Here is a 27,548-nt window from a genome sequence, read left to right as displayed (position 1 = left end):
GGAGATGTGTTGATTGATCAATCGATCGATCAATCGATCTATATTGTTGTCAGATTTTTGCTCAACATAATGTTTTTGAAATTATGAGTGATTTGTGTGTCAGTTATTATTTTTTATTGTCAAGCATTATTATTATTATTTTTTATTGTCAAGTATTATTCCGGTTTACAGATATGATACAGTTTTTGATGGACATTTGGGTTGTTTCCAGTTTGGGGTCATTGTGATTAAAGCTGCTTTGACATTCTTGTACAGATCTTTTGTAGACATACATTTTCATTTGTGTTGCATGTATATTTAGGAGTGGAGTTGCTAATATAGGGTAGGTGTAAGTCTTTTTGTTTTTGTTTTCGTTTTTTGATAGAGACCACAAGTAGGCAGAGAGGCAGGCAGAGAGAGAGGAAGGGAAGCAGGCTCCCCGCCAAGCAGGGAGCCTGATGTGGGCCTCGATCCCAGGACCCTGGGATCACAACCTGAGCCAGAAGCAGAGGCTTTAACCCACGGAGCCACCCAGGCGCCCCTAGGTGTAAGTTTATAACAAAATGCTAAACCTTCTACCCAAGGAGTTGTGTGATTTAACATCCCCACCAACAATGTGTGTTTGTCTTTGTCAATATTTGGTGTATCCATTTTGATTTTATCTTTTCTACAAAGCATGAAAAGGCATCCCATGCTGATATTAATTTGTTTTTATCTGATGACTAATAGTTTTAATCTTTTCATTTGCTTGTTGGTACTTGATACCTTCTTTTGTGAAGTTGGTTGTTTTCTATTGGTAGTTTGTTTTACTGAGTTGTTAGGGTTCCTGATATATTTTCATATGTGTGGAGGATTTTTTTTCCTAGTCTGGCAGTCCTACGAAAGTCCAAAATTTAAGAATTTTGATGTAGTCAAATTTTATCAAGTTTTCTATGATTAATGCTTTTTGTGTTTTAGATTTTTTTCTAAGAAATCTGATAGTCTTATGAAATTTTTTTCCCGAAAACTTTATAGTTCAGATTTATTTTTAGGTCTGTGATATATCTTAAATCAGTTTTTTGTGAATAGTGTTTGGTTGGGATTAAGGTTTTCGGTATTATTTTTCCCTATTTGTTTATTCAGTTTTTAAAACACTGTCTATTGAAAAGCCTTTTCATTCCTCATTGAATTGCATTGACATCTTTGTCAAAAATCAATTGACAGTATATTTGTAGGTCTATTTCTGGAATGTCTATTTCATTAATCTATTTATGTTTGTACCAATATCCATGGTCTCTGCTGTATCTGTATCCTGAATCTTTTTTTTTTTTTTAAGATTTTATTTATTTATTTGGCAGAGAGAGTAAGAGAGAGAGATCACAAGTGGGCAGAGAGGCAGGCAGAGAGAGAGGGGGAAACAGTCTCCCTGCTGAGCATCCCAGGACTCTGAGATCATGACCCAAGCTGAAGGTAGAGGCTTAACCCATTGAGCCACCCAGGCACCCTTGTATCCTGAATCTTGACATTAGGTAGTGTGAGTCCTCTAACTTCATCTTTTTTAAAGATTGTTTAGGTTATTTTAAGTTCTTTGTTTGCCTTGTAACTTTTAGCATCAACTTGTCAATTTCTATTTAAAGTCCCGTTTGAGTTTTATTTGGGATTTCATTGAATTTGTGTAAGAACTTAGGGAGAAACTGATATTTTGCCAGTATTGAGTCTTTCAAATCCTGAACATGGTAACTGTCTCTGTTTATTTAGGCCTGCTGTAATTTTTCTTAGTGAGTTGTTTACTTATTTCTAGCCTACTGCATTGTATTTTTTTCCTCTCCCCATCATTCATTTCTTAATCTGTTAGAGTACCTACAGAATATTTCTTCTGCTAAGATATATTTATGTTTCAAATTTATGTAATTATAATTAGAAAAATATTTTAGTTATAATCAGCAGTTTTGAAGATACCTGATTGTGTATTAAGAATACCTATTTTAGGGACACCTGGGTGGCTCAGTGGGTTAAGTCGCTGCCTTTGGCTCAGGTCATGATCTCAGGGTCCTGGGATCGAGTCCCGCATCGGGCTTCTTGCTCAGCAGGGAGCCTGCCTCTCTCTCCGCCTCTGCCTGCCTCTCTGCCTGCTTGTGTGCTTTCTCTCTCTCTCTTTCTGACAAATAAAAATCTTAAAAAAAAAAAAAAGAATACCTATTTTATGCACTTTATATTTAAGTGTTTGCTTTTGCTTAGAATATAAGAATGAGGTAACTTTTAGAGCTAGTTAATGAAAATAGTAATGTACCAAATTATTTTGTTACATTATGATGTTTATAGTATCCCATAGAAACATTATTTTGAAATCCAGTGTCTCATGGTAGTGATTTTGAAAACTGTATGTTGCAGAATTCTGTTACTTTTGAAGCTAAGACATTATAACACTTCTGAACAATTGATGGAGATTGTTACCATGACATTTTAATACCTGTGATTAATAATGAGACCCATGATAGGAAGGCATATTATCCTACTCTGTCTATGGTAGATTAATGATTATTCCTCTTTTCTTTCTTTTTCTTTTAATTTTTTTAAAGATCTTATTTTTAAGTAATCTCTATAACCAGCATGTGGGGCTTGAACTTATAACCCAGAGATCAAGAGTTGCATGCTCTTCTAACTGAGCCAGCCAGGGGCCCTTTTTTATTTTGAAATAGATATAAAAATAGAGAATGATATAATAAATATCTCAGCTTGAAAAGAAAATCATTACAAATATATTTTGGGTCTCTCTTTTTTCTTCCCCAGTCATATTCTTCTCCCTCTTTACCCTATTAGAATTGGCCGTGGTTCTAAAGTTAGCAGTCATTATTCCTGTGCCTATGTATACATTTATACTTTTAGTCTATTAAATGTATGATTTTAAAATACTGAAATTTCATATTGTTTGGCATGTCGTGATTTCTTCATTTGTATTCTTTTTGAAAATTGCTTTTTTATTCAATTTTAAGTTTTTTATTCCTTGAACTCTTATTCAGTCATTTACGTGGTAATCTTTCTTATGAACATATTGCAGTTTATTCTCTCACCATGGTTATCATATCTGATCACAGCCTGTCTGATGCCATGTTTCTTATACTCCTGGGCAGTGTCAGGGATAGGACAAAACTCTTGGGTGACAACTCTGCACAGAGTTAACTGTGCTCTTTTTGCTGGATAGCACCAATAAGCAGATTGTTAGTGATACTGTCCAGGGGTCCCCAGAACTCGAGCCAGGTGCCAGCAGTCAGATTATGGTCAGTGATATAATCTCCTTTGACTTTTTTTTTTAATGAGTTTTTTAAAGTAATCTCTACAGCTGACATGGGGCTTGAATTCATGACTCTGATATCAAGAGTCTCACATTCTCCTGACTGAGCCAGCCAGGCACCCCTCTCCTCTGACTTTTATAAGGATCTGTAGGTCATTTAGGTCTTTCCCATTCCCTTGGTCAAAAGGCTTCAGGAGTTGCAGGTGCTTGCTGGTGGGGCTCTTATTTACACACTCCCCCTCACCCCTCCTCCTACCTATGGCTATTCTTAGGGACAGGGGCTAGTATGTATCTTGCCTGAGGTTTGAGCTCTACTTGGTGAAGCTCATCTGCACCTGGAACCTCCAGGTTGAACTTCCTGCTGTTCTTCCTCTCAGGAATTCAGTCCCTGAGTTGAACCCAAGGATACCAGGAGTGGCCAGAGTTGAGATAAGTTTGGGGGATGCAGTGAAGGTATGAATCTTAGGGTTCATGTTATTTTGGACAGTGAAGTTCCTATTTGTAGGGAGTTATGACTGCAGTTTTCCTCTCTTTGATGTTCTTTTTGTTCTACTGGTCAGTACAGTGGCTACAGATGTTGGCTAGGACAATACCACCTGTAGCCTATAGAACTAAGCATAACCATTCACTCAGTTGTGGTATAGATGAATCTCAGTGCAGTGGTGGACTGGGATTTGCTCTTGAGCCTGTGAGCTAGCACCGGCTTGGTCACATCTGCTATGTTCTCATAGCTTGAGTTGGTGCAGCTGCCAATCAGACCCACTGGATGTGCAGAGGACATTCTTCCTTCTCTGCCACAAAGTGGGCCAGAACAGGGTAAAGGTCTCATTAATGTACTACTTCAGCTTGTTGAAGTTAATTTCAGCTAGCTGGTTATAATGACAGCCAGGGTCAGGTACCAAGGGTACTTGATTTTATATGCAAGATTGGCCATGTCTCCTTGCCTTGCTTAACTTAGGTATTTCTTTGTTTTGTGCTTGTGAGAGTACACTGAGGGCCCCAGTTTGTGCAGATTATCATCATGTCAGTGTAGGAGATAGAGTCTACACCAGACCTATGCTACTCCACCATAACATTCATGCTGCCTTTCACTCAAGGATGACTGCCATTTTTAGGATCACATCCGTGGGTGATGTCTAGCTGGGGAGCATGCCGATAAGCTTCACACCAATTGTTTGGGGACTGCTAACTTCCAGGAAGTCCCAAATTTGCCATCCATAGTTTCAGCTTCCCAGTGCCAATGTAAATGCTCTATGGCCCACCACTGTTGGGAGTGTGGGAGTAAATGCCAATCAGAAGATTGCAGGGTGCATAGTTTTCCAAGATGATCTGGTGATTGATTTCAAATCAAGCCTCCTGAAGCCCATGCTATTCTTGGAAACTGTAGTTGCCAGAAATGTATACATTTCCTGGTTTATGTCTTTGTCCTGGTATAGATATTTCTTTCCCCTGAGAGGGTCTTAAGTGGTCATAGTGGATGGTGGATGGCATGGCCATTTGGGGCACCTGCTGCTGGTGAACTGCACTGTGATGTCCTGCATGGTTCTGTAGTTGGGCTGCATGCAGCTACAGATATATACCGGCCCGTTCAATCTCCTGGTTGAATGGGGTCATCCAGGTTGTCATACACAATCTTTTTGAGAGGATCAGAGGCAGATTGAATAATTTGTGAACAACATTAATGTTCTTCCCCAGCAGGTGTACCCATTGGGCTCAGATTGTCTCATCTTGGCCCATTGGTACAGGACTACTGCCATATGTTTCTGCATATAGGTATATGAGGTTTCTGCAGCTGCATCATTAATAGGCTGTTAGGCATTATTTTGTGGACTGACAGAAGATTAGGTTACACCTTGTAAATACTTTTTTTTTTTAAAAAGATTATTTATTTATTTATTTGACAGAGAGAGATCACAAGTAGGCAGAGAGGCAGGCAGAGAGAGAGAGAGGAGGAAGCAGGCTCCCTGCTGAGCAGAGAGCCCGATGCGGGACTCGATCCCAGGACCCTGAGATCATCACCTGAGCTGAAGGCAGCGGCTTAACCCACTGAGCCACCCAGGCGCCCCTACAAATACTTTTTTTTTTTTTAATGAAGTTTTTGAGTTCCACAAAAATCTTGAACTTGAATTTTATTACTTTATTATTTTTCTTATTTTTAAGTGATCTCTACACCCAACATGAGGCTTGATCTCATGCCCCAAGATTAAGAGTTGGATTCTCTACCATCTGAACCAGCCAGGCACTCCTGTATTTCTATTTTAGTTGAAACTTGATTGAACTTATCTGTATTATATCTTGTGTATATGTTAGTATATGTTTGGGTGTCTCTTTTTATCATACCCTATGCCTATAATTTTAGTATTTTAATTTCTTATCTTTTAATTCACTGATCAGGACTTTAAGCACTGGAAGTGGTGATTGTCAGCTCCTTCTATTTCTTTATTTAAAAAAAAATCCTAGTGTTTTCCCAGAAAGTGTGATATTTTATTACAGTAGGTATGGTGTAATTAGGGGTGCCTGGGTAGCTCAGTCTGTTAAGTGACTGTCTTTCCCTCAGGTCCTCATCTTGGAGTCCTGGAACAAGCACCACATTGGGCTCTGCTCAATGGGGAGTCTGCTTCTCTCTCTCCTTCTGTGCTCTCTCTCTCTTGCTCTCACTTTCTCTGAAGTAAATAGATAAAATCTTTTAAAAAAAGTATAATGTGATGAAAAGTACATATGTGGGAAATATCTTTTTTTTTTTAAAGATTTTATTTATTTGAGACATGAGTGGGGGAAGGAGAGGTAGAGCAAGAAGCAGACTCCCCACTGAGCATGGAGTTCGATGTGGAGCTCCATCTCAGGACCCTGGGATCATAATCTGAGCTGAAGGCAGATTCTTAACCTACTGAGCCAGATAGATACCTGGTAGATAATCTTAATTACACTGAGGAATTTTCATTATTAAACTATACTTATAGCCTGGCAACAAACCTATCTTAGTCATGATTTATTTTTATATTACTAAACGATAATGGAATGGTGTACATCAACATTTTTGAGAGATAGTTAAAGCAGTGTTTGAAAATTATTTTTTTATTCCCAAGTAATTATGTACATCATAAAGAACACATATATGTACATTTCTTTTGCTTATATTTACTTGCTGTAGAAGTTTTTCATTCTTATACTGTTCTTGATTTAGTATGAAAGTTTGCTAGACGAATGAATTGGTAAAACTTCCTAAGGAAGTTCTCTAGAAGAGTTTGTAAAAGATTGGAATGGCTTTTAAAATTTTATGAAATTTTTCTCAGAACAATTGGGTCCTACTCCTTTCTCCATATTTCCTCCTTTCCTCCTTCTCTTTCTTTCTTCCTCCTCCTGCTTTTTAAAAAAATCTTGTTTTCTTTCTGTTTTTTTTTTCTTTCTACCCCAGCAGCCTCATCTTCCTTGTTCCCTCTCTCCTCCTCCATCTCTTCCACCTCCTCCTCATCTTAACATTTTTAACTACTGTTTCAATTCTCTGATAGGTGTAGGGTGTTCATATTTTCCATTTCCTCTTGAGTTTTGATAAATTTATTTTTTCTAGGATGCTGTCTAGAAATTTTGTCTTATTTGAAACTCAAGTAATAGTTTATTTGGGTATAAAACTCTGCTTTATAGTTTCCTTTTTTTATTTGAGACATCTGCTGTTAGTCTGTCTGTCATTTCTTTTTAGGTAATATGTCTATTTTTCTGACTTGATTTTATCTTTTTGTTTACCATTTTTTTATGTAGTTTAACCCTAATTTTCTTAGTTTTGGTTTTCATTTTGTTTATCATACTTGGGAATAATTTTGCTGTCTGAATCTGAGAATTTGTGTCTTTTATCAATTCTGGAAAATTCTCAGTTTATTTCCTCAAATATTGTTTCCCACTCTTCTCTCCTTCTGAACCTGTGATAAAATATGTTGGATACAATCATTTTATCATTCTTGTATCTATAGCCCTCTTTTATATTTTTAATTTTTCTTTATGTTACGTTTTGGGTGATTTCTTCAGATTTACTAATTCTTATATAATCTATAGTCCATCTTTGAGTTATTTAAACACTATTTTATTATAATCTGCATTTAATACTGTTATTTAAAGTTTTGACAGGTCTGTTTCTGCTCTTGTATTCTTTTGACCATAGCTCATGATGGCTTATTTCTTCACATTTTTACAAGTTTGAATTATTAGCCCATGTTTGACAAGCCCGTTATCCAAATGAGTATTTTGTAGCCTATATTGAACATGGATATGTTTAACAGTTTTTGCTTTTTTCTTTTCTACCAGGTGTCAGATTTTACTAATCCTGTTCCTCCTTGTTGATTTTATTCTCTTCTAATTATGCAAATAATGTAAAATTGATCCTCCAATTCACTAGGCTTTAAAAAAACTGTGCAAGATTTTATTTTGTAGTCTGTTTAGTAATATGTTGAAGGCCCTCTGTAATATCCTTATTTTATAGGAATTTTCTTTTAATTCTTTTTATCATTTTAAAAATAAGCTTAGACATGCTAAAAGATGAAACCATTTCTTTTATAAGGACACCTATAAATCCTTTTTTCAGCCAATGAAATTGAAAACTGCAAATTTCATTAAATCTCCCTCTATTTTTCCCCCTTTCTCATTTTTTCTTCTTCAAATCAGTAGTTGGTCACTGCCTTGAACCTGGCACGTATCATTACTTTGCATATTTTTATACCTTTGGTATTATATGGTATTCTTTTGCTTCATTCTAAGTGATATTGTGGTAGATTATAAAAATTGATATAAATCTTTTTCTGTAACTCTTATAGTATCACATTATATATAGTCTATTTCTTCATTCCTCTAATTTGGATTGGTATGTGACTTGCTATAGCCAAAAGGACACTAGAAAACATGACAAAGCAGAGGTTTAGAAAGGAATTGCTTTCTGGTGCTTGCTTTTCTTTATTTGGAATCCTTAGATCATCATGTGAACAATTTTTAGCTAGAATATGAGAAACCATGGTGATGAGAGCTAAGGAGCCCTAACCCATAAATAGTCAGTGTCCAGCTTACCTGGCAACTGACTACAGATATCAGAGTCAGCCTCAGCTAAGATCAACCAACACTACCAGAAAGACTTTCCAAGTGGGGCTGCTGAAAATGGGTGACCTGCAGAATAACAAGCTAAGTAAATGATAGCTGTTCTAAGACTCTGAATTTTGGAGGGGTGTGTGACATAGCAAAAATGAGCTATTAATGGGGGGTGCCTGGGGGGTTCATTTGGTTAAGTGTCCAGCTCTTGGTTTTGACTCAGGTCATGATCTCAGGGGTCATGGGATTGAGCCCCCTGTTGGGCTCCACGCTCATTGTATGTGAAGGTTCTCTCCCTCTGCCCCTACCCCAATTTGTGCACACATTCTTTCTCTTTCTAAAATAAATAAATCTTTAAAAAAAAATTAGCCGTTAAAGGTATCATGAAATTTGTATTCTTTCTTTAACTTCATTTTCTTATTCAACTTACACATCTCTTAGCTATGTAACTGTGGTTCATTCATCTTCTTTCTTTATTACATTATCTGAATGTACCATAATATTTTTTTTTCATGATTATTTAGGTTGTTAACATTTTTAAAATTACAAATCTCAGGGAGCCTGGGTGGCTCAGTCTCTTAAGTAACTGACTTTTGGTTTCAGCTCAGGTTGTGATTTCAGGGTTGCGGGATTGAGCCCCACATCAGGGTCCGTGCTTAGTGAGGGGTCTACTTGAGATTCTTTCTCTCTCCCTCTGCTCCTCCCCCTGCTTGTGTGTGCTCTCTCTCTCCAAAAAAGGAAATCTTTAAAAAAAATTGTAAATAATCCTCTCATGAACGTTTTTGCATGTCTTCTTACACATGTGTAAGAATTTCTATAATATTTAAGTTTTAGATCTAAGTTTTTAAAAAAATTAAGTTAGGAAATATTGTTCAGATCATGATATAACTTGCCCCTGTTCATTTCAGCAAGTTTGGGTTTACTGAACTGGTACTTTTACTTATACCAGGCATTTACCATTTTATTGTTATAATCTGCTTGTCTAGGGTAAAACTTGGACCCTAATACTGCTGAAGCGCATGTCATAAGATTCCTTTTTTAGTTACTAGGATTAATTTTACGGCCTTATGTGTTTCTTTTTCCTTCAGCTTTATTGAGATATAATTAACAAATAGCCTTATGTTTTTAAGTTGCTAACAAAATAAACTGTTTTTAGCCTATGTTTAGCACACCACATTTCTGATTATAGATGAAATCAAGATTGTTAAATAAAAGGATGATGAAAATAAACTTTTTCAGACGACATGCAGAAGTTATTTGTTTTACCTCTGCAATGCTAAACACCATGGACATAAAGTAGATGATGCTATTTCCCTGTGGAACCATATAAAACAGCCTTCTATTCTAAAAGTCAAATAAGGTGATTTTGATCAGAGAACTAGGCTTGGCATTAACATTTTAAAATTTGCTTTAAAGAATGGCCATATTATTTATCTTCATGGAATAATAAAGTACAATCATCATGATCTATGACTTAAAGTGAGGAACCTATTAAAATGTCTTCATTTTTCAGTTTTTCTTAGAACATTTTGTTCTTGAGTATAAATTCTTTGTGTTTCTTCCATAATTTTAATGATAACACATTAGCATATAGTTTAAATATCTTGAAATGCACAAAGTTAAACTAGGGGCCTTTTTTTATAGCATGAAAACATTCTGCCAAGTGCCATCTTTAAATGTTATTTTGAGACAATTTGCAACTCTCAGATGGTTGCCAGTTTTTCATACTGAAAATAGATTATTTTCTGCCTCATGAAAAGGAGAATAGTTTATTTTTAAGGAATGTGGGACACTTTTCATATTTAAAAATAGCATGCCTTTTCTTCCTCTTGCTATTTAGACTGATAGTTCCTTATTGGAGGCATAACTCAGTATCTCTTGCAAATATATCTTACACAAAATCTAGAATCCATAATTGAGAAAATCAAATCCAAAACAATATGCATTTGTAATCAGAGCTGCGATAAAGTACAGAATGTCTCCTAAGAACACACAGCAAAATATTAACAGTTGTTATTTCTGGTGACACTAGAGGGGAAGTGGAAAGACTGAATTCTTTCTTATAATCTCTATATTTATTTTTAAATTTATTGTAGCATGCATACATTTTTTGTACTGCATATATTTGACCAATTTTAATTGAAGTGTTAAAGATATAGTGGATTACAACAATACCTGATACTTGCCCTTGTAAAACTTATAAGTGGGAGGGATCTGTAACCACATAGATAAATATAAAATTGAAATTGTAATAATATCACAGAGGAAAGAATCATCATGTTAGGAGAGATTATACAATAGGAAGATGACTTGGTTTGGATAATTGTGTAAGCTTTCCTGAAGTTAAGAAATCAGTTTATATATCAAGGAGTTATGTAGGCATATTATGTAGGTGAAGAGAATCTTGAAAAAAAGTAGGGACCACCCTCTGCTAAGACATGTATTCCCTGTAAGGAGTTCTTTTTTCCCCATCCATTAGAGTAATACAAAGCATTGAATGGTGGTGTTGATAGGATCAGATTTGAGTTTTGAAAAGGTCATTTTGGCTGTAGTGTGAAGAAATGATGTGATTAGTACGTGTTGGCATGAGAGTGAATGGTGGTAGACTAGTAGAGAGGATATTGTAGTAGTTCCTGTGAAAGATAACTAGTTTGGTCTTGGTAAGGAGGCTGGAGATGGAGAGGTAGAGAAAATTTGAGGATCATTTTAGGAGGTAACATTCTCAGTATTTAGTGATGATATGTTGGAGTCATCACGAGAGATATATTAAAGATAACATATGGGTTTCTTACCTGCACACTGGATGCAATTAAGAGTAAGAGCAAAGGTGCACCTGGGTGGCTCAGTTGATTAAGCATTTGCTTTTGGCTCAGGTCCTGATCCCTGGGGTCCTGGGATCCAGGTCCCCATCAGGCTTCCTATAGGGTAGGGAGTCTGCTTCTCCTTCTACTCATTCCCCCTACCCGTGCTCTCTCCTTTGCTCTTTTTCTCAAATAAATAAATAATTTCTAAAAAATAAAAAGAGTTGGGGCGCCTGGGTGGCTCAGTGGGTTAAAGCCTCTGCCTTTGGCTCAGGTCATGATCTCAGGTCCTGGGATTGGGCCCCGCATCGGGCTCTCTGCTAGGCGGGGAGCCTGCTTCGCCGCTTTCTCTCTCTGCCTACCTCTCTGCCTACTTGTGGTCTGTCTGTCAAATAAATAAATAAAATCTTTAAGAAAAAATAATAAATAAAATATAAAAAGACTCTATTTTTCAAATAGAAAACTAAAAGTAGCAAAAAATCTCCCTGGAAAAAAACTGAGAAGGATACTTATACTTTTAATTTTATATTTACCATCATAGTTCTTTTTTCCAAGAATACAGAAATATTTTATGATTTAAAAACTAATTTAAAATTGTATCAATTTAAAAGTGAACAGAACTATTAAATAACCAAAGTTAATTTCAAGGTAAGTAATTCTTAAAAAGGGATTCATATTATAATCTGCTGATTGATTTACCTCTTACCACCATAAGTAATTTCACTTTGAGAAAACTCCAGGTGATTTCATTTTAGTTGCTAACCTCTCTGGAAGATTATTTTAAATGCTACTAGCTTTGCCATTTTTAAAAAAGATTTATTTATTTGAGAGGGGGAGAGAGAATGCACATGCATGCACTCATGACCATGTGTAGAGGGAGGAGCCAATGGAGCGGGAGAAGCAGACTCCCTACTGAGCAGGGAGCCTAGGCCTCCATCCCAGGACCTCCAGAGATCATAACCTGAAAAGTACATTCTTGATTTGAAAATACTATTCTAGAGGCACCTGGGTGGCTAAGTGGGTTAAAGCCTCTGCCTTCGGCTCGGGTCATGATCCCAAGGTCCTGGGATCGAGCCCCATGTCGGGCTCTCTGCTGGGCAGGGAGCCTGCTTCCCTTCCTTTCTCTCTGCCTCTCTCTCTGCCTACTTGTGATCTCTCTCTCTCTGTCAAATAAATAAATAAAATCTTTAAAAAAAATACTATTCTAAAAACCATTTGTCAACTAATCCCTAAATGTATTTTTGCTCTTGTTTATTCTAATGTTTATTATATAGTACTTGTGGCTTTTTGTTAAGTGTCTCTGTCTCCTTTAATCACTTTCACTTATTTATCCATCTTCCACACAGATTCTGGTCAGGTAACTCCTTTGCTTTAAAACCATTTACAGAGTTGCCTGGGTGGCTGAGTTGGTTAAGCGTCTGCCTTTGGCTCAGGTCATTATCCTACGGTCCTGGGATTGAGTCCATGGTCAGGCTACTTGTTCAGCAGGAAGCCTGCTTCTCCCTCTGCCTGCCACTCCCCCTGCTTGTGTTCTCTCTTTCTCTGACAAATACAGTCTTAAAAAATTATAACATTTATGGATTATTCCTATTGCCCACAAGATTTGAGTTTAAGTTTAATTAACATAATGACATCACCTCTTTACTTTCACCCACTTAACCAGTTTATATTCATTCCTTTTCTTGTTCCTGAACTCTGTGTATGTGTGTGAGTATGTGTTTTACTGCTTTGTTATCTTGAAGAATGCCTACCTACCTTCTGGAATCTCTTTTTAGTCTAGAAAATACTGACTGAAATTTCTAGACCCAGATCAAACGTTATCTCTCTTAAAGCATGACTACTGCCTGGGAGGCTTACCAGGTTTTTTTTTTTAGTTTTGTTTTGTTTTATTTGTTTGTTTTGGTCAAATATCTCTAAATTTGCAGGTAGCATCCTATTGATACTTATACTACATAATATCATGAGTACCTTAATTACTTATTTCAATATTGATTCCCATTAATAGGAGTTTTCAAGAAAATTGTCATGTGATAATTGTTCAGTAAGCTTTTGCTGAGTCCTATTATAATGGAGGCAAAGAAAAAGTCATCAAATATCTTAGTATCTAGAGAGAAAAAAGACATGCATATCTTATTACAAATCAGCGTGGTAGTGTTACAAGGGATGATATAGTGTCCTTGGGAGTATGTGGAAGAAGGAATGGTTGGCTCTGACCGGGGAATAGTTCTTCTTCACAGAGGAGCTCAACTTGTCTTAATCTCTTTTAAAATAATATTATAATCCATCTTGCTTGTGTTATAGCAGATGGATTATTTTTTTTCTGCACTCTTCTTGTGGAATCTTAGCATTCCCAAACATTTATAAAGGAAATACGGTAGGGACTACTGAAATGGGTTCACCTCCATAGTTTAAAACTTTTGATTTCAAAGTAATACTAGTAGATTATGGGCAGTCTTCTTTCTAAGTAATTTTGTTCTCAGTAATTTCAAGCCTACAGACCCTGATTGGTTATACCATGCTATTAGTATTCCTGCTACTGGTAGTAGACAGACTTCACACAAACGAAATGACCTCATCCAGTGTCATTCAGAAGAGTCCCATCACCTTATGTCCAGCCTCACTTTGTTTCTGCAGTCTTCTTGCTCAGCACATGGAGCTCTTCGTTCATAAATATCTCCACAGAGTTTATTCTTAGAAGTAGAGAGTAATCAAAAGAAGCTAAATTTCACAAAGTTGAAGGAAAAGCTTGTATACAAGCAAGAAAACATGAGCTTTGGCCAACAAATAAAATAGAATAACTTTATGTGATTAAGGAAGGATTTTACTTTTAAGAAATTCCAAAAGAAAAATTCCAAAAATTTTATGCAATGAAAGCATAGTTTTGATTAAATGCCTTTTCTTTCAAATTCTAATTTCTAGTGAATTTACTTAAAAGCAGAAAAACAGGCAAAAACTTGTGTTCTTGATCATCACCTATTTTTTTTCCTGGGGGGGGCGGGAAACGGATAAAAAGGAAAAGCAGTTCTACTGACTATTCTAAGGAAAACTACATAACAAAAGCTTATATAGTAAAACATTTAATCATGTGAAGTTAAAAGAAATAACCTCAGTACTCCAGTCCTTTGATATTGTAAAGTGGTGTAGTGAGGGGTTAGAGGGTGATTAATTTCAGGACCAGTAAATGTTACCTCACTGATTTTTAAAGTCAGGTATAAGGCATACCTCAGGTGCAAGTTGAAGTGCTCCTCTGAGTAGATATATATATATATATTTTTTTTTTTTTTAAAGATTTTATTTATTTATTTGACAGAGATCACAAGTAGGCAGAGAGGCAGGCACAGAGAGAGAGAGAGAGAGAGGAAAGCAGGCTCTCCACTCAGCAGAGAGCCCGATGCGGAACTCGATCCCAAGACCCCGGGATCATGACCTGAGCCGAAGGCAGCGGCTTAACCCACTGAGCCACGCAGGCGCCCTGAGTAGATATATTCTTAATATAGCAAGCTTCTTCCAAAAAACAGTGCACAGCACTTGCTGGCTAATGTTATTACTTACTGAGGAAAAATAGCACTAGAGGCAGTGCTTGATCTGTTTCTTGTTGTAATGTGTACTTGACCTAAATCCCCTCCAAAGTCTCTTTTTAAGATTTTATTTTTTTAATTTATTTATCAGAGAGAGAGAGGGAGAGAGCGAGCACAGGCAGACAGAGTGGCAGGCAGAGGCAGAGGCAGAGGCAGAGGGAGAAACAGGCTCCCCGCCGAGCAAGGAGCCCGATGTGGGACTCGATCCCAGGACACTGGGATCATGACCTGAGCCGAAGGCAGCTGCTTAACCAACTGAGCCACCCAGGCGTCCCCCAAAGTCTCTTTTTAAAAAGTGTTTGAATGTATTTCCAAGTAAGTCCTGGGTTCCATATCCTTGAAGAAGGCTCCTTTATGATTTGTAGCAGTTAAAAAAATTAGAAAAAAAAATAAGAACTTTGAAGAGTACATTGTTATTATATGATATTCTATATGTGATTTTTTTCCATTCTGAAAGTCTTCTTTCATAGTAAAACTTAGGTGTGTTATCTAAAGCTGACTAAATATGATAATATTGATTTCCAGAATGATCAAACCAGTGATTAAGAAAATAACCTTGTTTCTGTGACAAAATGAGATTTGACTTGTTATTTCTACTCAGTTTTATTTTTGAAATTTACAGCACCCAGTAACTGTGAAGCATTCTTTTTTAGAGAAATAAAAATAGCATCACAGATTGCTTTTTGAGACTTGAGTAGTACTGGGAAACATTTGGTTAAGTTGAGAAATGATTTTTAATTTTTGCTCTTAATAATTAAAAACTTACAGCTTTGGGGGGGAAGTCATTTTTATGGGCTTGCTACTCTAGGCCTTTTTTTTCCTTTTGTATTTCAAAGTCTGTGCTTTCTAAACAACAGAGAAGAAATATCCTAGGATACAAAGAAATACAGCTTAAACTAAAATTAGATATTTCATCAGATTCCTGAGAGTGGTTTTAATTTTCCATAGATGTTTTTAGTGTGTTCACATGCTAGGAATTTGAATATCTTTAAATAATATCCTCAAACTGTGTTAAAGTTTGCCTACATTTAGAAAGCATGTCAGGATTGGATTTTTAAATGGAAATTGTCTGTTTTAGTCTAGATTATCTTTAAAATTTTCTTATATAGGGCAAACATAGCCTTCAGAAATCTCTTTGTGGAGAAATCTTTTGAATTGCCTCTGTCTAGAATCAAAACTTTTTAAAGTATCAGGAATGTTTAATGCAGGCAATGTCACTAGTCTTTTGAGACAGAAATTTAGTTCTGATTGAGCAACGTTTAGAGTGGATTTTTAGCTGAGGCAGGGGAAAAGGAAAAAATATAGAACAAAGAAAGAAACACTATCTAGGCTTGGGAGAAGGGAAGTTGGAAAGTGAGCAGTGGAAGAAGAGAGAGCCTCTGCAAGAGGGCAAGGAGTTTTATCAGAACTTTCTCTCCATAGTTGTTACTTGTGGGAGAGAGTAATTTCCCTCAGATTTTGGGATGAGAAAAAGGTTAAACAGAAATACACTCTTTTAGCTCCAGTTGGTGTCTCTGCTTTCAAGCTTCCAAACTTGATTTGCTGTTTTCTTTATAACACGCTCAGAGTGATTTTTTTTTCTTTATAATAAATAAGCTTATGTTATTAGCTACCCTCTCTTTTCATCTTGTGTACAGAAAATTCCAACTGCTTTTCCTAATTTGAAAATCCCCTATCTCTCTGATCTAATCTGTGATTCTCCCCCTTTCCTACTATGTTCTTGCTACACTGCTTTTATGTTTCTGCTTAGGTCTTTTGTTTCAGCTGTGCCTTTTATTTGGAATGGTAGTCTTACTGCTTTGCACTTGGCCAGCTCTGTGTCAGCTTACATGTCTGTTTCCTAGAGTGATCTTCATGACCACTCAGTATTAAGGAGTCACTCAGTCATGCTTTTGGTATTGTAGTATTTTAAGTCTTTGAATTATCCTTATCACTGTATGATAACAAAATTAAATCACCATACTTCTGTGACATGTTCGTTCTGTAAAGTAACTTCTCATAGGATTGTCCTGAGGTTTAAACGAAATAGTTTATCTTTTCATGAAGCACTATACAGATTACTTTAAGTTTTCTCATTTCCCACAAAAAGCTGTTTTTTAATTACAATTTTAAAAGGTGAGCTTTAGTTTTATATAATTTTACTACATGTACTTATACAAAGTGTTAAATACTAGAGAGAATCTCAAGCATTGCTTGTTGAATAGTTCATGAATTGCAAACTGGTTTATTTAAATAATTTCTTCAGCTTTTTCCATTAGATTTTTTTTAAAATTTCTGTATCTCCTCCTTTTTTCCTGTCATAATCAGCCAATTTCTCTTTGACCAGTTCTTCATGTAATTCGAATCTAGTTTATTTTTGCTTGCTGAAGTATTTATTATGGAAAATGTAGACAGTTAGCTAGAAATGTAGATATATATATCCATCTCTAGGTTTTGAAGGCTTTGGAAGAATAAAGTCTGTTCAGCTTTTCTATGTTATTTTTTTCTGTGTAGAAACGTTTAATCATATTGATCAATGCATGAATGCACTTTACACTTTTCTGCATCCTTACTTTAACTCATATGTTATTCAGCTGCCCAGAATGTTCTTTCTTCTCCCTTCTCAGTTATTCAAATGATTCCATAAAGATTCAGTTAATATCTGCCTTTTCTCTAGTGAGTTTCCCAACCTGCTGTATCTAAATTGATCTTAATTTTTTGTCAACTCTTGATTGTAGTTCATTGTATTTTACCCTTTCTGACATCTTATTTTGTTTTTTCTTTTAGTTATTGGTGATTAATCATTTTACTTTTCCTACTATTTTATCTTGTACTTTTCAATTGTTATATTTTTAAAGTTGAGGAACTATATGTTTCTGCTTGGATTTCAAGCTTTTTGAGGTCTCTTTCTGCAGTGTCTGCCGTATCATTTCTATTCATTTTATGTGCTTAATAAAAGGTTTTTGTTTTTGTTTTACTTCTCATTAAACAGCCATTTATTTTACACTCAGAGGAAATAGTTGTGTATTTTACGAGTGGCAGTCCTGTGACGTGGTTAAGTGGCAGAGTTATTGTAGACATATTGCTTGGATTCCAGTTTTACCAACTTACTCATTGTAAAGATGTTGACAAAGTCACTCTGTCTCTCTACCTCAATTTTCTCATCTTTAATGAAGAAAATACTGTATTTCATGGTGGTTGTGTGGGTTAACTGGTAAGATAGATGTAAAATGCTTAATATATTACTTGGCATGAGGTTACCACTCAGTGTAATACTGTTGTCATCAATATTAGCATCGTCATTTTATGGCGTAGCAGAAAGAGGCTTTGAAGTCAGTTAGGGCTTGCTGATTGTGTGACCTTGGGCAACTATTTTTTTTTTTTTATCACTCTAAAATCCAGTTTGAGCATTGGTAAAATGGAGATTGCTTAATTTGAGGATTAAATGTTATTTTCTGTATAAACATGTATATATCATAAACCTGTAAGTAGTGAGTATATATACAAATTAATAGAATAACTCTCTTTAGCAACTTTTTATTCTGAATTGTTGTTGTATTTCTAGAAGCTGAACACTACTTTCTCCCTTCCTTCTTTCTTTCCTTCTGTCCATGTGTCTAACAGGGACTTAAAGCAACTCAAGGAAGAATGACTTCAGCAGTTGGTTTAGTGCCTTTAGGACCTGAGCTTTGAGGCAGCCTAACATGTTTTTCTAAGAGTCCGTTACATTCAGAAGATGAATAACTGTACAGAAATAAGTAAAAGAGTTAATATGGGAAATAGATTTTGAAAGTATGAAAATGGGTTTCATGATAGAGACTATTATCATTTGTACTGTTGTCCCACATAAGAACACTGTTTATGAAGAACTCTTGATTTGTGTATGATGCTAGTTTATTCACTGAGTATAAATTAGTAATTTTATTTGACAGCATAAAGACAGTTGCTCAGTTACCCTTTTTTTATATAAAATATTGTGAGTGTATGAAAAAAATCTTGGTGAAAACCAAATGTTAATTCTAGACAAATTTAAATTCATAGCCTTTTCCTACTACCAACAATAAAAACCTCCCCAATTTGTTAATGTTTTACTTTTCTTCTTAGACCAGGGGATGTTATCCTTGGTATCCACCCTGTGGGTCTGAGAGACTTACCTTATGCCACATCTGAAGAGAGTGGCAGTGGTCTATCCAGCCAGTTATAAGAGGATATTAGCACCATCTTGTGGTGCCTGCTGTTCCCTGCCATTTACTTTAAGTGCCCCGTCATTACACATATCTTGATAACCAGGAAAGGCAAAAATAAGGAAGACATCTATTTAGCAATTACCTTTCCAAAGCATATTCACATTCTGATGATTGGACACTTTTTACTACTGAATTCATAACATTTCTATAAGATTTTTAGTTTCAGATTTTCCTGGTATGGTAATAATTGATTTAGATAGCTTTAAAAGTTAGAAATAATATTTGAGATACTCTGGAAGATATTACTTTGTTTTTCTCTGAATTATATAAGATTAATGTTAAATAAGTCCTTGTGTATCTTTTTTTTTTTTTTTAAGATTTTATTTATTTATTTGACAGAGAGAGACACAATGAGACAGGGAACACAAACAGAGGGAGTGGGAGAGGGAGAAGCAGGCTTCCGGCCAAGCAGGGAGCCCTGTGCGGGACTCGATCCAATGACTCTGGGATCATGACGTGAGCCAAAGGCAGATGCATAATGACTGAGCCAGCCAGGTGACCCTCAACTGTTTTTTCAGTCTTCATAACAAGCCTATAAATTACATGTTGCTAGTCTCATTTCACATTTAAGAAAATCTGCAGTTAATTGATATGGTCAGGAATATATACAGCTGGTGTCAGTGACAGATTCGGGCCTATACCTTTGACTCCAAAACCTTCTGCCCTTCTATGTTTCCATTAAACTTTGTGCATGTTTAGAACATTTCTTATTTATTTACTTCGGTGTCTTTACTAAAATACTGATAAGAGCAGTCTTCTGTTTTAATTTGTCTTTGTATCTTTAGATCCTATTCTAGTTGGAGCCTAATGAATATTGATTTAATCAATGATTGAATAACTGAGGGCAGATTTGATATATAGTGAATAAGGGAAGAATGTTCTTATGTAAATTAGGAGTCTCCCTTAATAGTATAGTATGAGTAAAGAGGGATACTTACTGTGAAGTGGGTCTTTCCTATAACTCAGGGGTTCTAGTGACATCATACATGACTGTTCTCTTTGGAGACTATCTCTGTTGTCAAATCATTAAATATCTGAAGTATTGTTTTAGTTTATTCTTTAATTGTGTCATTTTGAGGTAGGAAAATGATCAGATCTAGAATAGTGGATGATACCTGGGTACATATGAGTATTTTCTTTCCTCTCTCTCTCTCTGCATTTATGTCTAGACATATACATTTATATATATGTGTACATGTATGTATATTTAAGATTACAAGTAATTCAAAGTTAATAGATTGTGATTATTAAAATGAGAAATTTACTGAAGATTCGTTAGATCCTGTGTGTAATATCTCACACAAAGGTGAATGTGTATGTGTGTGATTGTAGAGGCATTCTGTAGTATAAGCAATTCCCCCACAACACCATACATATATTCCTGAAAATCTTTGCATTTGGCACATAAAATTAACATGGTTTATAGGGAAAATAGGGTTAGAAGCAATTATCACTCAAAAAGAAGAAGAAAAAGAAACAGCAGCAGCAATTACCACTCAAAACAGTAATTGTGGTAAACAGAGTACTAGGAAAAACAGTAACAGTTTTAATAAAACTACTAGCACAGTTAAATGACTGGCTGTTGTAATGAGCGTCCTTGTCAGGATAGCCTTAAATCCTGGGGCTCATGGTTTGTTTGAGATGCAGATCTTTGAGAAAATTTGCTTTTAGTAGTGATTGGTTTCATAAAAATGAAAAAAAAATATGAATCCGTATATAGACTTCCTAATCAATTTTTTTTTAAAAACACAGGGTACATGTCTTAGCATATTCTTTATCTACACTCCCATTCTTCAAATAGCTCAGCATATGGAAGGTGAAGTGATTCATGAAGCCACTGAAGCAGTCATTACTGGCATGGAAGGAAAGTACTATACTTCTGTGGGATTATCATCTTTTTCCTTAAGATCATCGTATATTGTAAAAACTTTCCCTTTAATTGTGAGAAAGTTGAAAGCTTCAAAATGTGCTGGGAAAAACTGCATCTGAATCCACACAACTTTTGGTTATATATATTGGCTGATATCATTGTCCTACTTACCAATCACAATTGAAGTAATACAGATTTAAAGAAACATAAACTGTAGTGTAAAGACTGTTTAACTTTAGGGACACTTGGATGGCTCAGTCGGTTAAGTGGCTGCTTTCAGCTTAGGTCATAATCCCAGCATTCTGGGATCGAGTCCCACATTGGGCTCCTTGTTTGGTGGGGAGCTTGCTTCTCCCTCTGCCTCTGCCTGCCACTCAGCATGCCTGTGTGCACTCTCTCTCTCTGACAAATAAACAAATAAAATCTTAAAAAAAAAAAAAAAAAAGACTGTTTAATTTTAGGTTTTTAGGTTAAAATAAGTAGATACTGACATTTTTTCCCCCCGAATCCAAATGGGAAAAGTTTTAGCATTGTTTTTTCCTAACTATATTATTAGTAATAAACACTAATTAGCATTAGAACATGGAAAATAATGGGAATAGAGATAAAGTTTAAAAAGATGTAGGAACTGAAAGAGGTTCTAGCAAAATTTAATTGCATTAATTTAATTAATTGGAGGAAATAGTGAGACTTAGAACTTCAAGGACGTGGGAAGGATAGGATGTTGATTACTTATTTTGTAAAACTAAGTTTTATTTAAAAAAAAACTACTTTTTTTTTTTTTTAAGCCATTAGTGGATACTGGAAGAAAGAGAACTTATTTGAGAGGAATTAGAAAAAAAGTTGTAAGTGCAGGGCTTTGTAGTCAGACAGACCTGGTTTTGAATCTTACCTTCTGAGCTTTTTTGCTTTTATGATCTTGGTCATGTAACTTCATTTTTTTAGGGCTCACTTTTAACAAGTATAAAATGAGTTTAATGTATAAGCTATTTCCTTCGTTTTTTGTTGAAATCAATGAGATAAAGCCTAAGTGTTTAGAGTGGTACCTAGCTCATGAAAAGTGCTATTATTTTTACTTTGCAACCCTGATCATATGAACCACAGTTCGATTACTCTTTTCTATAGTCAGATAAAATAACAACAGCAGCTGTTTAAAGTTAGATTATTATTGTTCTAGGAAACTCTTTGAGATTAGTCAAGGTGGCTATGTATCTTTCTAATCTCACTGTAAGTTCTTGACCGCCCAAAAGTAGGTTCTTACTGCTTCATGGCAAATACTGCCCCCCTCCAGTTTATTCTTTGCATTCCTATACCTTACTATTAGATGTGATTTCTCTGTAGCAGAACATTGACATAATCCCAGAGAATCACCTTCAGACTATACACTAGAGCTATAGAATCATAATCTGCATTTTAATGAAATTCCTCAGGTGATTCTTATGCACACTAAGGTGTGAGAAGCACTTTCCTTAAATCATTGTTTCTCACTTCTTCCTCTCTACAATCCAGCATCCCTAACTCCCTCCTCTTTTGAACCCATTTTGTGGATGATAAATTCACTTCCTACTTTTCTGTAAAAAGTGTAGGTATTAGAAGAGACTGGCATGCATTCACACAGCCCCTTACCTTTTCGTGTGTATAATTAGTACTCTGCTTCTTGTTACTATAAATGAAATATCTGTGCTTCCATGTAAAGCTTTTCACTATCCCACCACTTCTCCCTACCCAAGGATCTCCAGTAAATCTGTACTCATTCAGTTATATTATTTAGTTTTTGCTGTTAATTGGATCATTCTCTCCAGTGTAGAAACATGCTGGGTTTTTTTTTTCTCCTGCCTCAAAAAAATGAAACAAAACTTTCCCTGAATCCCATCTCTCACCAGCTACCATGCATTTCTTTGTCCTCTTAGCAGTAAAACTTCTCAAAAGAATTGTGTATACCTGTCTCCATTTCTTTCTTCCTTCCTTTTTAAGATTTGATACATTTGGGAGAGAGAGTGAGAGCATGAGCTGGGTGGAGGGACAGAGGGAGAGAGAGAAGCAAGCGCCGCACTGAGCAGGGAGCCCAACATGGGGCTCGATTCCTGGACCCCAAGATCATGACCTAAGCCAAAGGCAGATGCTTAACTGACTGAGCCACCCAGTCATTTGCTCCCTACTCCATTAAAAACACTTATCCAAGTTCCTAGTGACCTAAACATTATTATATTCACTTGGCAGTTCGCAGTCCTTGTTTTATCTAACTTGGCAACAATATTTAAAAAGTTGATCACTCTCTTCTTGAAATACTTTTTCCCATTTCCTTCCTTTCTTGGTTGCTCTTCTATTTCTCTGAGTGCTTCTCAGTCATATTGTCTGGTTCCTCTTCATTTCCCTCTCAAAATGTATGGTCTTTGTGGTCTACTCTTTTACCTGGTGTGCTGTTTTCAAGGTTCATTCACATTGTAGCCTATATTAGTACTTCATTTCTTTTTTGTGACCAAATAGTGTTCCATTGTATGTATATGCCATAATTTGCTTATCCATTCATTCATTATGGGCATTTGAATTGTTTCTACCTTCTGGCAGTTGTGAATAGTGCTGCTATGAACATATGTATGCATATACTGTACATAAAATGTATAGACATATATCAGAGCACCTGTTACCAGTTTGTGGGGAGAATAAACCTAGGAATAGAATTAATGGGTTTATGTTTAACTTTTTGAGGAACCTCCAAGTTGTTGACCTGGTAGCTGAACCATTTTGTATTTCTATCAGTAATGTACTGGGGTTTCTGTTTTTCTGTATTCTTGAGAACATTTATTATTTTCTGTTTCTCTCTCTCTCTCTCTCTCTCTTTTCATTATGGCCATGCTAGTGGGTGTGAAGTGGTACTTCTTTGTGGTTTGGAATTGCATTTCCCACAGTTAATAAAGTTGAACTGCTTTTTATGTGTTTGCTGGGCATTTGTATGTCCATTTCTCTTTCTCTTGTCTGATGATTACCAAAGGAGACCCTCTGAAGACCTGTGGAGTTCTCTGTATATGCAGCTAGCTCCCATATAGTACTCTTTCTTGAGAACTCAAACCACTATGATCTTCCTATACTCTCAACACTGTCTCCTCTAACTGGGGAGAGTGTGGGGCTTTGGTTCCTCTTTCTGCATCCATATCCTGGAAGTTGTCTCCAGGACAATTGTAGGGCTCACCTCTTCTGTTTTTCATATTTCAGGGTCACAGTCTTTGTGCCTGATTTCCAGTGTCTTGCATATCTTTGTTTCATATATATTTTCCAGTATTTTGGTTGTTTCACACAGGAGGGTAAATCTGGACTTGTTACTCTATCTTGGCCTAACGTGGAACTCTTTCATCTTTAAACTGGAGAAAATGAGGCTCAGACTGTGCCAAATTCAGATGAATTGTGCAGAGATTCCTATGAAGAATTCATGTCATCTTTCCATGTACCATCACCATCTGGGATGTTAAACATTTGTGCTTTGGCACTCCACTGGCTGGACTTGGCAGACTCTGGGGGTTGGGATGGTAGATGTATAATCAATTGGTTTACTATGTCAGGGGTTGTGGACATTGATTATGATTCACCTGGGAGTGAAGAACTTTTTAAATGAAATTTGAATCTCTTCTATGACTACTGGCAAGAACTGAAAAATTCTCAATAATGAAAATCACATGTTTTTAAAAGAAATGGACCGAAGAATACTTACTTCGTTTTAGTGATGTTGCATTTTCTCTTTATTTGTAATGGAAATATCTTTTCTTTCCAGGAATATTAAGAGACTTTGTGAGACAGACTTTTTTTTTTTTTTTAATTAAGGAGCTTTGAATATTAGGAAAGACTTAAAAATTCACATTTGTTCAAAAACACATTTATGTAAGAACACGTCCTTGTTCTTAGTAATACACACTGACATAGTCAGAAGTAAATGGGCAACATATATTCAGTGTATTTTCAAATGGCTCAGTAGAAGATTTCTCATCGTGTGTGCACTGCACATATGCGCGGGCATGAACACCCACACAGATAGATGTGTCTATATGTGTAAAGGAATTAGGTCCTAGTTCAGATAGTTGGTAGATTTGGTTGAAGGATATTTTGGAGTTTCTTGTGCTATTCTGGCAACATTGAATTTTGGACTTACATTAAACTAAAATTTTATATTTAGAAACTCATAATAATATGACCAGTTACTGACTCCCTAGGTGTGAAGTAAATGTCTTTTGTTTTTGCCTGTATAGATCCATTTTCCTCTTATCTGATAATAGTTCTAAGCTGTAAGACTCAAGTGGGATTGATTTCACAGGGTAGTGCTAGGACTGAACATGTGGTCATGCCTAGAACTCCTGTTTTGTTTCTGATTTGACCTGATAGATATGGCTGTGATTCTGTGAACCAACCTGGTCCAAGGAGATTTATTTATAAGACTTGTATTGAAGTTCCTGGGAAAGAGAAACTACTGTTGTGTTTTCAGATGAGTAGGTTATACTTTTTAACCTTATTATGGCCATTTGCCATTGTTTGTAAGAGTTTACATGAGAACACTGAAACCAATTTAGAAGAAAGAGAACCAACAGAAATAAATAAATAATAAACCTTAGTAAAAAGACTGTTGTTATATACATAAACCAAACTATTTTAAAAGATTGATTTGATCAGCATGTGGTGCCTGGACCATTCTCTTGCAAGTCCTGAAGAAAAAGAAATAGATCTCGACATTTCTGTGTCCCAATTATATCTTTCTGACCATTCTTTAATTTCCTTTTTACATTTTTCCTTTCTTTTGGTGTTCTGTCATTAACCATCTCATTTCCTTGATGAATAGTCTCTAGGTTATTTTTTCTCTGGCCACAGTTTCAGCAATATTTACTTTCATTGTTTGTTATAGTGTATCATATTTAAATTCATTTCCATTTTTGTTTTACATTATGATTACAATTTGATTAATAAACTTCTTCCTTTTCTATAATTCAATTATAGTTCTAGCCTGAGAAATCCCACAAAATAAATTAGCCTATATATTTTGACTACTAATAAATATCTTTACCTTGGTGTCCTATAGATAGTCCATTTCCCATATTGCTATCTTCATCTTTTCCTTCATCTTTCCTTCATCCATTACTTATTTTAGTCCATTTCATCAGTAATTATACCACTGTATTCTCTGAGTGGCTCAGATAATTCTTATTTATAGCTTACATCTATTTAGTTCTAAAATATTTTTACCTTTCAAATAAGATATTTCTATCTGATTTTTAATATCTCAGCTTACACCTTTGTGGCATATTCCTGAATTTCTGGTTAGTTATAAAAGTAGTTTGTAGTAATGTTGTTTATCCATTTTGTCTCTAACCCCTCAGTTCATGGTCCATGCTCCATTCGTTTTGATGTTTCTGAAATGCACAGTTGAGATTTCATTTCCTCTAGCTTTGAAAGTTGGCAATGGTATTTAACACTCTCAGAATAAAATATTAACTCCTTAAATGGGCATTCATGATCTACTCGTGGGTTCTACATTTCCTTAACTCTAGCCTTTTTAAGCTACTTGGATGTTCCTAAATAATTACCATACTCTTTGTAATCCAGGTTTCTACAAGCTCATCTCTATTCCCAGAATATCCTTTTTTGCTGCTTCTCTCGTTGGCAGAATCCTACTTCTTTAGAACTCTACTCAGAAATCACTTGTGCTGTGTAGCTTTCCCTCTTTTTTTGAAGCCCATATTCTTATATTTACATAGCTCTAAAACTGTTAATTTTCCCCCTTTTTATAACTGTTTATTCTCCCCCACTCCTACCCCATTTCCACAAGACTCCTAGACATCTTAAGAATGCTGTTTGTCCTATTTATCTTTGTACTTTGAGAACCTAGGACAATCTCTTGTACATATTAGCTCTGTAAATGGTAGCTAAAGAATGGGAGAAAGGGAGGGGAGCGAAGGAGAGAGGGGGTTTTGTTTGTTTGTTTTAACTACTTCTAAAAAATTAACATATAATGTATTTATTTCAGGGGTACAGGTCTGTGAGGCATCAGTCTTACACAATTCACTGCACTCACCACAGCATGTGCCCTCCCCAGTGTCCATCACCCACCACCTCATCCCTCCCACCTGCATCCACTCTAGCAGCCCTCAGTTTGTTTTCTGAGACCAAGAGTCTCTTAAGGTTTGTCTCCCTCACGGATTTCATCTGTTTCATTTTTCAAGAGGGGTTTTGTTAAATTATATTCATGAAATAAAATGAAATAGATACTTATTTTAAATAAGCACGTTAAGATCAGTTTAAGATACCTGCTTTCAGTCACGTCGGTATTCTTCAGGCAGGGCAATACATAACACCTTGATTGATAACCCCATTACACTATATGTGATTTCAGGGGAGAAGGTGTGAAAATTCCCCAAAGAGGACTAGAGAGCTTTTGCCAGAAGCAGCCTTGGAAAAAGTCTCTTGGAAAAATCAGAGCCCAAGAGAAAGGTCCATGTGTTTCCATTATAAGGGATTCTAGTCCCAGGATAAAGGTTATAAATCAGGAAAGGAGGGAGATCTATACAAGAAGTATCTAATCATCTGCACTACTTCCCAGTACAGTTCTTTCTGGAAAAACTTTTTCCAAAGGCTACCATATTGCACTGATAAAGTTTCCACTCCGCAGGGTACTATCTTTACTCTTCCAGCCTGTGCATATGTTCGTGCGCACTGAGTGAGGTACTGCACTGTTCCGTATCTTAGGAGTCAGCTGGGAGGGAGGGCCATGATTCCAGA

General features: G+C 35.9%; 1 protein-coding gene across 8 annotated transcripts in view; it reads left to right on the top strand.

Moving 5' to 3' along the window:
• The window catches only part of VPS13B (vacuolar protein sorting 13 homolog B), a 770,530-nt gene that overhangs the window by 278,668 nt on the left and 464,314 nt on the right, over positions 1 to 27,548 (top strand). The gene's annotated exons all lie outside the window — the stretch shown is intronic.

The sequence above is a fragment of the Neovison vison genome, chromosome 4, assembly GCF_020171115.1.
Source record: "Neovison vison isolate M4711 chromosome 4, ASM_NN_V1, whole genome shotgun sequence".
Taxonomy (NCBI): Eukaryota; Metazoa; Chordata; class Mammalia; order Carnivora; family Mustelidae; genus Neogale; species Neogale vison.
The sequence above is the reverse complement of the archived record's forward strand: the minus strand, read 5'-3'. Positions and strand labels throughout refer to the sequence as shown.